We start from the raw sequence: 13,167 nt of genomic DNA, 5'->3' as shown, positions 1-13,167 counted from the left end.
GTGGGGGGGGTGTCCCTCCTGTTTAGTTTCTTGATCACTGCTGCACACAAAACCATGATTTCAATCTCACTGTGTGTTTACATGTTCTTGTAATGTTGCCCTCTGCCCCCACTGCCCCAGCTCTGAGTTCTTCTACCCACCCAAGTCAAAGTGACCCCACAAAATAGCTTCTCTGCTTACCAAGAGGAGCTCAGCCTAAGAGAACATGCTCCCTTTCCTTTGCAGACAATAACCAGCTTCTCAAAAACATCAACTACACCAAAGTATTCACCCTGCCAGTGGGACACTTGCAGGGTCTTTGTTTTTGTAGTGCTTATCAGGAAGTTTGTGCCAAAGGACTGGATGAAGATGCTTTTAAAAAGCTCCTGCTCCTGGCAGCTATCATCAAAACCCTACCTTGCTAATGCGAATTCCTCCACCACAGCTGACTGACAGCACAGCCAAATGCAGCTGGGGAAATGAAATGGGAAAAGGAGGGGTGCTAGGTTTCTTGCACTAAATGGAAAAAGTGGGTTTTCTCCTGCATCATGGCATGTTCTGAAACTTCACAACATCCCTTGGTAATCATCTTCTGGGAGTCTTTACAGCATCCAATGTGTGAGCCATAATTTTCTTCTTTATGTCAGAAAAGTGGAACAATTCAAGCTTCACAGCTTCAGAGTTGTCCAATCTCACAGAAATCTGCTTATTTCTGAGATAGTAATCTCGTTCTTAAAAAAAACCAAAAAACCAAAAAAACAACAAAACCAAAAAAAGAAAAAAAATTTTAAAAAAGGAAAAAAACCACCTAACCATAAAACCAAAAAACTACTGCTTTCATGCAGTATGATTTTGGATCTAAATCAGTGGTATTGTGGGGTCTACAAAGGTATGAGAACTCCAGGCAAAGACACTAAAACACAATAGCCAGCCACATATCATCAGCTTCTTTGTTCATAAAAATTAAAAAGAAATATTATCAACTTTTTTTTTAAGACTTGCATCTGCACGCTTATTTTTATATGTCTAATCTTTCCTAATAGTTAACAAAACACACCTCTATCTGCTGTTTCAAGATGTGTTTTTTATTAACACAAGTCCAGAACTTTCCACAGGCCTACTGTCACAACATTTGCCTCGACTGTCTCACAAGCAGAAGGGGAGGCCTTTGAGACAGACCAGCTCAAAGCCACTGCAGATTCCTACTGAATGACCTGTGAAGGGACAGGCTGCCATGGGATGGGCTGGTAGCCTCGCTTCCCTACCCAAAGGAGAAGCCTTCTGTGCCTCCAGTTGGAAACTGCAGTGCTAAGTGCAAAACTGACATGAATAGCACAACCTTAGGCAAATTTCACTAAAAATCATGTAAGCCAGTGGGAAAGCTAATGGCCAGTAATGGCCTTCCTGAACACAAACAGGGAAACCCCCCAGCAATACGGCTTCCTCATCCACTAGGGAGAGCAAGCAGAATACTGACCAAGCATCCATAACACCTCTAGACAGAATAAGGTTTCAGTCTTTCATTACTCACCTAATTTTCCATGAATAAATATAGTGCAACAAACAATATTAACGTAGCAATATGGACAAACATGTAAACCTCTGCCTCAGCTGACAAATATGTTTGCAAGGCTTCTTTTACCAACTAAACAGAGAAAGTTGCCCCAAGACAGGGAATCTTAAGAAAAAAAAAAAAAAAAAAAAAAAAAAGAAAAAAAAAAGAAATATGAAAAATCCCTCAAGGCAAGTACACACAAACACACTGCTCTATGTTATTTGCTCCAATAAGCGTTTACACTGACTTCAACCATAGAAAAAAATATGGGACAAGAATGAATTCACATCCTTTCAAGGAGTCCCACCGCTCAAGCCATTCTACCTGTTTTGAACACAATGGCAATTTTCTCAACATATCAAAACCTGATATCTGAATATCTCAATTTCCAAACCAAGATGTTAACAGCATGGATTAAGAACTCTAGAAAGCGTGCAAAAGCAAGATTATGTTGTTTTCAACCACTCTTCAAATTTCACCTTTAATCTCTTGCCAAGTATACAAAAATAACAAAGAAAAGACATCTTTTTCAAGAAAATACTAAGTCTTAGTATTTTTATTGCATCTTTTAGGTGAACCATTTACAAATTTGTTTCCCATTGTAATTTCACACACCCCACACCAGGTGGTTATTAGATGAACAGTACTAGTGAAAGCAACAAAAGGACAACAAATACTGCATTTCAAAAATGAAGACGGCATAGCAACAAAGATGTGCAGATTTATGTTACATTCATTGTAAAAATATCTCCAGGGTAATCACAAAGTGTTAAAGCATTCCCAGTATTTCCCACTGCTACAGTTTTACTTTAAAGGGAGAGGAAAGAAAGGGAAAAAAAAAAAAAATCTGTGATTCAAAATGGAAGTTCAGTAGTTATTTACAGCCCAGTATGTAACTGGCAAAATGACTGGCAAAGTTCTCAGCACATCAGCTCAGATATATGTAAGCAAGGCATTCCTTCCCTGCGGTAGGCGGCCCCATGTCAAGCAGCTATGTGCTAGAACTTGTCCTGTGCTACCTGTTCAAAGGAAACTGTGCAAGAATATTTCAAGCTCTGACAGATACCACTTTGTGCAAAAACATCCACAGGAGTATTACAAAAAAAGACAGCACTGATGTTTCAGCAACCTCTGTGTCAAGAAAGGTGCTCTCCTGCATTTTTATTGACACCCAGGAAGCAGATGATCATTCCTTGTACAATCAGTGCTAGCACTACCAATACTGCTTTTCTACTAGTCTCAGCTCCCTTCCATGCCTTTTACCAAACTCTCATTTGAGAATTTACACCCACTTTTTTCAAAGAGATTACCATTTGGTATTGCAAATAGAAATGTTGCATCTCTAAGACAGTAAAAAGTGTCCAACAAAACCACAATGCAAGAAGAAACCTTATCACTTGCAGCATTTCATTACTGCAAGATCAACACCAAATGCCAAAGTGTGTTCTCCTTTCTTTCAGCAAATATTTATTAAAACACTGAGATCACCTAAGTTTATTACCTGAAAGAATTAAACCATTCCCACCTGTCTCGAAGTGTGATACATAACATCAGGTCCATGTACAAAAAAATAATTTTCAAGTAAAAACTTGATTTTTCTACTAAGCACAATGCTGCACATAATATAGACCTTCCCACATTCGTATAAACAGCAGTCTTACAACCAGGTTATCTCTTTAACTATTTTTTTTAACCAGATATGCAAAAAGCTGAAGTTTCTAAATTCCTGCAACCAGGTCTAAAGCAACTCCAGTGAAGACACAGAGACTCACACGTACACAGGGTTCTGGTATTTTGGCAAGTTTTTATTCTGCTTTACAAGATATTAATGCATGCCAAGAATAGGAGTGTATTTTTAGTCAGTTCTACATGTGAAAGACAAAAACGGGATGACAGAACACAAGGGAGAAAGAAGAAAGAAAAGCCTACACCTAATACACCCAAAGTATAACTGATCTTTTCCTGGATATTCTTCAGCTACTTTTTGTGATTATGCTTCTCTTGTAACCCTGGTGTTATGAGCCTAAAGGAATATTAAAAAACATTATTTTTCTTGTGATGTATAAAATCAAAGCAGAAAAGGCCAAGTACCCCACACAATCTTGGCATTTACTGAATCTACTCTTCACAACTTGCTGCAAGACTGCAAATTTACTCAGGTCATAAAATAATCTTCAGTTTGAGAAGGAGACATGGAATTTCTCACAGCATCACCTCAGAGGACTAAAAACCCATCTGCCTGCTCTCCAACATCAGGCAGGATTTTTTGTGAACACGAGGTCTAAAGTATAATTTTCTGCAGGACTTAAGGTTCATTTTAGAAATAATAGTTTCCTCCCTAGAATAACTTTCCAAACATGAAAGGACCATAAATCTATTAAGTACACATTTCCCAAACCTGCAGGGGGATATCTTGGCCTCTGATTTTCCTCAGTTTTGCCAACCAGCAATAAAATGAAACCAATGAAAAATACAAACCAGTCGATTTGCATCTGTCCTTTCAAACACTCTCTGGTACAGTAAAGAGCCAAAACACATGCCAATTTCCAGTGCTGCCAGCTGGGAAAGTTAGGACAGACAGCAGAGGCAAGCAGTTTCTGAGGAGGGGCAGGAGTAGCTAAAAGCAGAGGTCCTTGCTGAGCAGCCCTGCTTGCTTTGTCCATGCACAGGCTCAGTCTGTTCTACACACAGACTCTCAGGTGTTTGTTTCTATTAAGCACAATTTGCTGAGCACAAACCAGAGACAATCCTGCAGGAAGAACAAGGTGGTTCTGCTAATCTGTCCTGTAAAGCACATCTTTGCCAACATGGCTTGTAAAACACACATGTATACAGACTCCAGATAACTAATGTTACTTCTATAATTAAAAAACATCTTCCCTAAGTGGCTATACAAACCTTGTTTATTTTGATTGCACTTTTGCCTCAAAAGACAAGTTATATTACAGTTCACCAAGAAATAAGCAGAAACTCTTCATCACTGTTTTGTGAAAGAAACTAACAAGCAAGTGCATTTGCCCCTTTGATGTACATACCAAAACTAAATCCACTTACTTTCCTAAGGGTGTATTTAGACATAACATTAAAATATGATTTCTAATAATGTCAAGTCACTGAATTGTTTATTACCTGGTATGTGTCTTGCTCTTACACTCAAATGCAAAAAGCATTACTGAGAAACAATATTCAGAAGAGGAGGAAAAAAATGGAGTGCACAAAGAAATAAAACAGACACTGCTTTTCTCCTTGGTACTCTTCCACACCTCCAAAAGACTTTATAAGATTCAGAGATGAAATACGTTATCGGCAAGGATACAAGCATTTAACACTTTTTTTTTTATTTTAGGCAAAGCAAAGAACAAGTACCAGAAGTACCCAAAAATGGGGCCACCCCAGGCAGCAGTAGAATAAAAGTCTACAGAGACTGCACGAGCTGTAGATTGAGTTATTCCTTAAGTTCTTAAATCTTTCTTTCATCTGTCTTGAAAAACAACAAAACACCAAAAGCTTAAAGTATTTACATTAGGATTTTTAGATGTGCCCAGTTAGAATAGTTGTAAGGAACAAAGTAATATATAAACAAACACTAGTATTGGAAGAAACTATCTACAGAGAATTAAAATAGTCTCAAACATATTTAAGATTTTTAAAAAAGATTTTATAACCCATCTATACCCACAAAAAGTCCTAATGTTCTAGGTAACAAAACATGCAAAACTAAAGCAGGTTACTGAGCAAGCTTGAATTGTATTGCATGGAACCTATGCCATTTAAGACTGACTAGATTAAAGGGTATGGAAAATAGTTTTTGGTTTTTTGCAGTACTAACTCTCCCACTGTAATTTTTGCACTAATTTTTCTGAATCTAAATCTAATATAAATCTTAGTCTATATAAAAACAAAAGTTGCATCTAGCAATAGGAGACTAATCTTGAACTACTGAAACATCAGACATTCTTTGAAAGGCCTACTGTTCCAAGAAGAAAACTACCTGACTCTGTCCCAGGGTGACCAAAGTGAAGGCTGCTGACCTGTCTCATTCAGAAATTCTCTTCAATTGACTTAGCAGATTAATTCTGCCCACCCTGATACCAACTAAAGACAAGTTACCCAACCCCAGCAATGTGGCCCTGAAGTGAAATGGTAGTTCCAATGAAGTCACAGCAAATTTCCCACAGATTTCCCCTTATCTTCAGCCCTATTTTCAACTGTGGGAAACACACTCCCTATTTTTAAAAAAGCATAATCTACTGCCTCCCTTGCTTCCTTTGAGCAAGTCCAAACTTAAGGACAAATGATAGCATCTTCTGAGAAACCCATACCATGACTTTAAAAAAAAATAGAAAAAATATATCTGAGTTCCCTCAGGAATACTGGGAAAAATAGTTACAATATGGTTACAAAAATCATATAGTATACGTGCATGATGGGTCAGGACATCATTTCAACCATTTGAGTGTCAATTATTCTTTGATTAATATTATTAACAAAAAACTACTATGACCATAATATTAAGAGCAACAGTCAATTATTCCTTACCTACACTTTCAAACCCTCCTGGCACAGTCATTATATGGCAGCTGTTGAACAGAGTAATGCAGCAGCCTTTTCTTAAAGCAAGATGCTTATTTTACTTCAAATGTAAATAAACTCATGTCTCCTGCTGCCATGTAAAATGAGCTGTTCATAAGTAAATGATTTTGTACCTTCCCAGTGAAGCAGCAAACAGCTCTCTGTTCTCCACTCCTGATCACCAAGATCTATTTCCTGCCTAACTCCAGCGCAGGCTGGCAGCTAATTCTGCTAGCAAACCCAGCTCCCAATAACAAAGTAACTGCTGCTTCTTTTAACAACAACCTTTTTCAGAGCACCAACACAGAGGGCTTGCATGTTTTCCTCTCTCATGCCCCCACTTCCAAGCAGAACAACAAATGTGATTACAGCTATTACATATTCCAGCTGAACGACAATTGTTTAGCAGTAACAAAAATACATTTCATTTGTCATAATACATTGATCATTCTTACACATTTTCTGTACACATCTTGTCTGCCTCTTACTCTGGTTTGGATGTAAAAATTAGCATTTACTGAACATCATTACACGGTAATTCAACAAATAAAAATGTTAACCCGGTCTCATTTCTGAGCCATTTCTCACCAGCTGAAAGATCAGTTCTTTTCCCTTTTCAACCTGCATTTTTTCTTCACTGTTTGAAAGAATGATGGAAGCTACTGAAATGTTTCTATTTACCATAATAATGCAATTCTGTTACTTTAGGGATTTTCTTCAGTAAACAGTCTCAGATGACCAGCATTAAGATGAAGAGCTAAACTATCTTAAGGACCACAAACTTATGTTGAATTTGATTCTGTGATTATCTGTAATCTGTGCTCACCTCCCTCTATGGAGTGAATTACACTCAATAGAAGGGATAATTCTAAAGGAGACAATACAACATAAAGCCTTATCCTGCCATGAACTAAAGTAGCAGCCTTTTTTTTCAATTTAGTCAATGAGGCTTAGTATACCCAAAAGAAAGAACCATGCTAAACATTTTCCTACAGTCTGCATAAGCACAGTACTTAGCATTTTCCTAAATCTGAAATTTAAAAATCCCATTTCTTTACATGACAAAAAGCAGCAACTTTTCTTTGCAATTATTAACACTTGACTACCAAAAGACCCATTCTTAAAGATGACCTTACATGAAAGACAACTAGCTATGACTTCTTGTCCCTTTTTCTGGTTCAAACTTCACATTCCTCCAGGAAGCAGTGGCTCTACTTACTTTACTGACTTTTTTTTCCTATAGATTTACAGAAATTCAACAGGATAGCAGATCTATCATTCAAATAAAATGTTACTGAGGAATTATTTTAATTAAAAGTACTTATGTTCTTTACAGAATAGGAAGTCAGGAAAAATAATCCTTTAGAATTTCTGCTTTCTAGGAATTAACAAAGTTTGTCCATATTCAGCTCCAAATAAATATTCAGTGAAAAATGCAAACTGGAATAAATGAAACTAGCAAACAAAAACCCAAACGGAACACACACGCCACAAAAGCCATACCAAAACCTAACAAAAAACAAATGTCCCCAAAACCTCCAAGGCAAATCAAACAAAAATCTGAAAAAATGTACTTTTGACGCACATGCTGATCAAAGCTTCACACTCCTTTCTTATGTGTGTGCATCAAATGCATCTATCAATCTTGAAGAAAAAGCAACACATCTCACTATTTTGTCCTCTGCTGGTTATTTTTGAAATTCAGTCACATTCATTCATTCTCTGTTCTTGCAAAATAAATAGACTAAGAATTGAAAATGGTGCTTTTTTCTGTGTCTGCTGTCTTTAACAAGACTAACATCAATTGTGCTAACACCTACTTAGGACCAAAAAAACTGCAACACATTTAGCATCATCTAGGCGGTGAGAGCAATTATACACACGGAGGACCAAAGGGGTAATCACTTGACCAGCACTTGCTGTATGTATACACAGCTTTTTAAGTCAATGGTTCAGAGCAAAAGATGACAGTAAGCCTCACTTTCTTGGCATACTTCAATCTTTTAGAAATAAAATTACTTCAGAACCTAACCAGCCAACCATAACCAGGAGTAAACACGTGTGTTTGCTGGTTTTAAAACTCTATCTGCCAAGCCAACAGCCAGCTGATTTCCTTGGCGTAAATTCGACATTTCCAACCGGGGGCATTACCCAACACAGGCACTGTAAACCCTTTCCTAAATGATGCAAACGCTGCTGCTGCTATAGTTCTGGTTTACTTGCAGTTTCCTTTACAATAAATCCTTGCTACACATTCCTAGAGGTTTTACAACTTTTTTTTCACCTTTAAAAAAAAAAGTTACTCTATATTAAACCTTGCCATATAGGACAACAACAGGCATATTTTCCTTATGCCTCAAAATAATCTGTATATCAAAAAAGGGGGGAAACAGAATTAATACTTCTCTGAATATTTACAGTTCCATTCTTAAAACAGTGAGGACACTTATAACAATTGGTTTTGAAATCTGAAAATCAAGAATATAAAAAATGTTAAAGGGACAAGTGGTTAGCACCCTTTCATCTCACAGTATTTCTATAGAAAAAAAAAAAAAAAGAGAAAAAACAGACTGAGGCTCAGGCCTCATAATTTGTCTTGCAGCAAGCAGGCTCAAGGCACTAAGGCAACGCATGATCAATACTAAAATGTTCTATTTTAAATAGCTATTAGGTATAGCTGTTGTACATATCCATGCAAATATCTTTCATAAAGAATTTACTATGCATTATAGCAATACAATTCTATTTACACAATAAGTTGTTGTTCCAGTCCATCAAGTACACAAGGAATTTTAATGCATGCTAAAAAAAAATCAATTAGGCAATGATCATCTGATTAAACAGGCACATCACACCACTCAATTCTTTCAAACATATTCATAAATACAAGCCTTCAAACTTTGATGAAAACTTTAAAAACCTCTAAGTGAATATTTCAAGTACATGATTTTTAAGCTGAATTAAATTCATCACAAAATAAAATACTGCATGCTATTATAATGAAAAAACAACAAAACAACACCACTGGTGAGAAAAAAAAAAAAAAACCTTATTTTGACTGGTATTTTGAAGTCTTTTTGTTTTTAGCAAAATATCTTTACAAAGCAGCAGAAGGTTTTCCTACAGCACACAGCACTAAAGCACTTTGAGAGGGCAATCGAACTAAAGTCGGAAGGAACTGACCATGGCATCATCACTTGCTTGACTGAGGTCCAAAAAGGGTGTGAGGTAAAAAAGAAGTTAAATGAAAAGCAAATCATTGTCTTTATAATCAGATCTTATTACTCAGATAGTATTTCACTCATAGTGAGATGTATTGCAAAATCAAGCCCGAAATTTTCAGGCTCTAGCTACCCTTGCATATTAGAATTTTCAATTTTGACATCATCTCTTTGTAATTGCAAGTGATATGTAAGATACTAGAAACTGAAAGTTAAATCTGAAAGAATATTTTTCTGGTTTTACAAACATTCCCTAGGTAAGGAGTGCTAATAATCTAAAAATTACATTCACCCCATGCAAACCAGGAGAGAGAGAGTTCATGAGTTTATAAGATAGCAGTATTAAGACTTACATGTAAGAACAGCATTTTAAAGCCTTGCTGCAACTTGTGTTTCATTCATGAAGACTGACAACATAGGCAGAGGTCATCTTGCTCCTAACCTTCCCTTGCCTTCTTCTCTCCTCTCCCACTGAAGGTGAATGGGAAAGAAACAAAATCCCAAGCTCTCTAACAATATAAAAATCTTTCTAAGTAATTGATTTTCCATACTAATGCAATCTGATGAGATATGTCAAGTATGCAATCCTGTAAATTAAGCATATGACTCTTTTTGTATCACCTTCCTTTCTCATGCCTTCTCTTTTATATAGGTGTCAAATCAGTTTAAATAATTTATGTATTTATTTGACCCACACTAAGGTAACTGGGCATGGCCTTAAAACCTTACAATGTGCTCCAGTACTCTTCAAACTGCTTAGCACTTTGTCCCAGGAGGCTGTCACCTATCTACACATGACAAATCTGTATCTCTGTCGTTACTGTCAGAAAAGAATGCAAAAATCTCAGGTTACCATTACTTTTATCACAATCAACCTGCCTTTCCTATATGGCCATTGATATATCTAGACCCGTTTATCTTCAGCTGTATTAGTGTAACAAGATTGCCTGGATTTCAAATTGTGCCCCTTACATAAAGCCCAGTGTGTTATGCAGAGGCTCATCATCAAGAAGGCCTCAGAAATGTGTTCCAAATTCACTCAGAGGATCTGCTTTCTCTTTTCAGTCCTTTGCAGAACACATCCCCTACCTTCCATAGTCACTTTAACATCCTGCAGTTTCCACACAGAATTTTAAGAGAATCTGGGGGGTTATTTGCACCTTCATGTTTGGTGTCAACCATGCCTAGACCAAACAGCAGTTGTAAGAGAATGTCTGCAGCATTTCATAGATGCCCCTTTTAAAACTGGTTAGCAGGCTGTGCTTGACACCCATGCTGCAGATATATAGGCTGACTGCACCTGAAAACATTTAATCTTTTTCATGCTCTTAAATCTTTTAGTGCTTATGCCAGAGGCCTCCCTTCCTGAGAGAGAGCTCTTCCACCTCTGGGCTGCAGGCTGGAACACACTATCCTCTGCTGCAATATGACATAGACCAGCTAACTACATCTAGGCAATTATCTTCAATTCTACCACTTTCATTAATTTTAGCTCAATCTTTAGGGTGTTGTTTTTCATCTTTATTTCTTCATTTGCAGCATCCTGCAGCAGAGCCTGCAAGTTAAAATCTGTCAAGTCCCATAGTTCTAACCTCAAGCCACAACACTTGCTGACAAAGAGCCAGACTTAACATTTCAAGGTCTTCTTCAAAATTCAAAAATCTTCACAGTTTAACAAAAAGCCTTCTTGTTTCATCCGAGGAAACAGAGCTGACACCCTCAGCTATCTTTGGGCAACAGCAAACTATAACTTAAAATAAGAACAATCTCTCCCATTGATGCTTCCCACCCTTCCTACAGTGTGGCACTTCCACCCTCATAATCCATCTACTCAATGCTATCTCTGCACAATACTTAAATCTGAGCATGGTATGTGTTTGAGGCCCAGTATTTTTTAACCAATTGAGTTTTTGGAAGTGCCTTGTGCTTTTGATAAATTCAATGTGACACTGTAAAGCAGTCCAATTTCCAGAAAGTGCTGAGATTCATCTTCTGAAACTTCTAGCAATATTATATATTTTATATATATATGATATTAAAGTAGGTACGTGCTGCACAGTTCTAACAAGCATAGCTAGGCTCTCCTTATTTAATATTCATGTCACAGGAGTAAAAATCCAGCCAGGAATCAAACTGCGGCATCCTGTGCCAAAGACAACTTACCACTCAGCTGGTAAGTTGGCAATTCAATTTACAAACCTGCATTCCTGCATTTTAATCCTTTGTAGAAAGGTGGTAATATATGAGCAATATGAAAAGAACTGGATTCAGATCATTAGAGGTTCACAAACCAAACACACGAAGCTTTGGAGGCAGTCCAAAACAAAACCATGCCTAGGTGGTGATGTCCGTTCAATAAAAATCCAATGTCATAATCATCAGTCCCTTCCTCCCTCCCTGGCCCTGCTGCTCGGGCGGCGCGGCGAGGAGACGGACGGGGCCGGCAGCCAATGGCGCTGCCAGGTCACTGCCTGCGACCGGCAATTTACAATTACCCAGCAATTAGCAAATGCACTCAAGATTCAACTCCCCTCTCCGCCTAACACAGAATAACTCATTTTCAAATTAAAAATGTGCCTTAATAACTTCCCTTCGGTTACAGATACACGGAGAAAAAAGAAAGCTGCCTCCTTTATTCAATTTCTCCTCCCTTTTGCAACTGACAAAATGCTTTGCTGCCTGAATCCAGCAACAAAATATACTGTCATTTCTAAACTAAACAATCTCTTCCTTATCAGTAAATAACTCTTTAACAACAGAAATGAATAAAAATTAAGACTTGTGCTAATGATACCATAATATATTTTAAACTGTTATTTAATTAACTGCCTGACTAACATCTTGTCCTACTGGATGGGTAACAACAAGAATTGGCTAGGCACCTATCTGCCAGGTGTCCAAAATTTTATTTTATTTTCTATATTTAACAATAAATGACACAAAGAAAAGCTAATCTGTGACTGATGGGCTTCACGAAACAAATGTTCTTTCCCATTAATGATCAATTTTGTGCTCACAAGGCAGCATAGAGCTCTCACTGCCTACACTAACATCCCTAAGTAAAAAAAGAAAAAAAAAAAAATCCTAGCAAAACATTAACTTCTTGATAACCTCAGTTTATCTCTCCCTCTTGAAATCTGTTCTATTTTTCTTAGTACATGGTATGCACATTGAGATTGACCTTCTTAAAAAGGGTAGGAAAAAAGCACAAGAGATCTCCATCAACAGTGAAATCCTAGTAGATAAAGAAGATCCTTACCTTTCTATATACTCTGATACATAAAAAAAAATCCTGACTTTAAAGAGTTGGTAAAAGGAAAAAAAAAAAGGAAAAGCTACATACTCCTATCAAAATGAGGGAAAAAAAGAAATCAACCACCACAACAACAAACAGTAGATATAAATATGTAACATTTTTGCGTGTACTGGACTACACTAGCCTTGATGTACTGATGTCAGCTCTAGGTTTTCATCTTACATTTAAGTGTATGTAAGCCAGAGAGAAGGAGAACATTAAAAACCCCTAGAAAACCAAGAACAAAATAACAACAACCGCAAAGAAAAGAACCAAAAAATACCCAAGGCTAAGTGGTGTCAACTGGGGGGAAAAAAAAATAAAACTCATGGCATTTGACATACTTCTTTCTCTCCAAAAAGACACTAGCAACAAACTAAATCCTGTTCGAACTGTAAGGGATTTCAGAAAACATTCACACTGCGAACATAATTTATTTCATTTTAAAACAGTCCTTCATCCTCCTTCTCCACTAGAAATACTTATTTCTGAGGTTTTTCTCTTGCACCCTCTGTATTGCTGGAATGTCTGAAGGGAAGAGAAAG

The 13,167-nt window shown here is 37.1% G+C and overlaps 1 protein-coding gene across 8 annotated transcripts in view; it reads right to left on the bottom strand.

Annotated features, from left to right (window-relative positions):
- The window catches only part of ARID1B (AT-rich interaction domain 1B), a 322,617-nt gene that overhangs the window by 276,880 nt on the left and 32,570 nt on the right, over window positions 1-13,167 (bottom strand). The gene's annotated exons all lie outside the window — the stretch shown is intronic.

Source organism: Erithacus rubecula (assembly GCF_903797595.1).
Source record: "Erithacus rubecula genome assembly, chromosome: 2".
Lineage (NCBI taxonomy): Eukaryota > Metazoa > Chordata > Aves > Passeriformes > Muscicapidae > Erithacus > Erithacus rubecula.
Note: the sequence above shows the minus strand (reverse complement) of the source record. Positions and strands in the feature narration are given on the sequence as shown.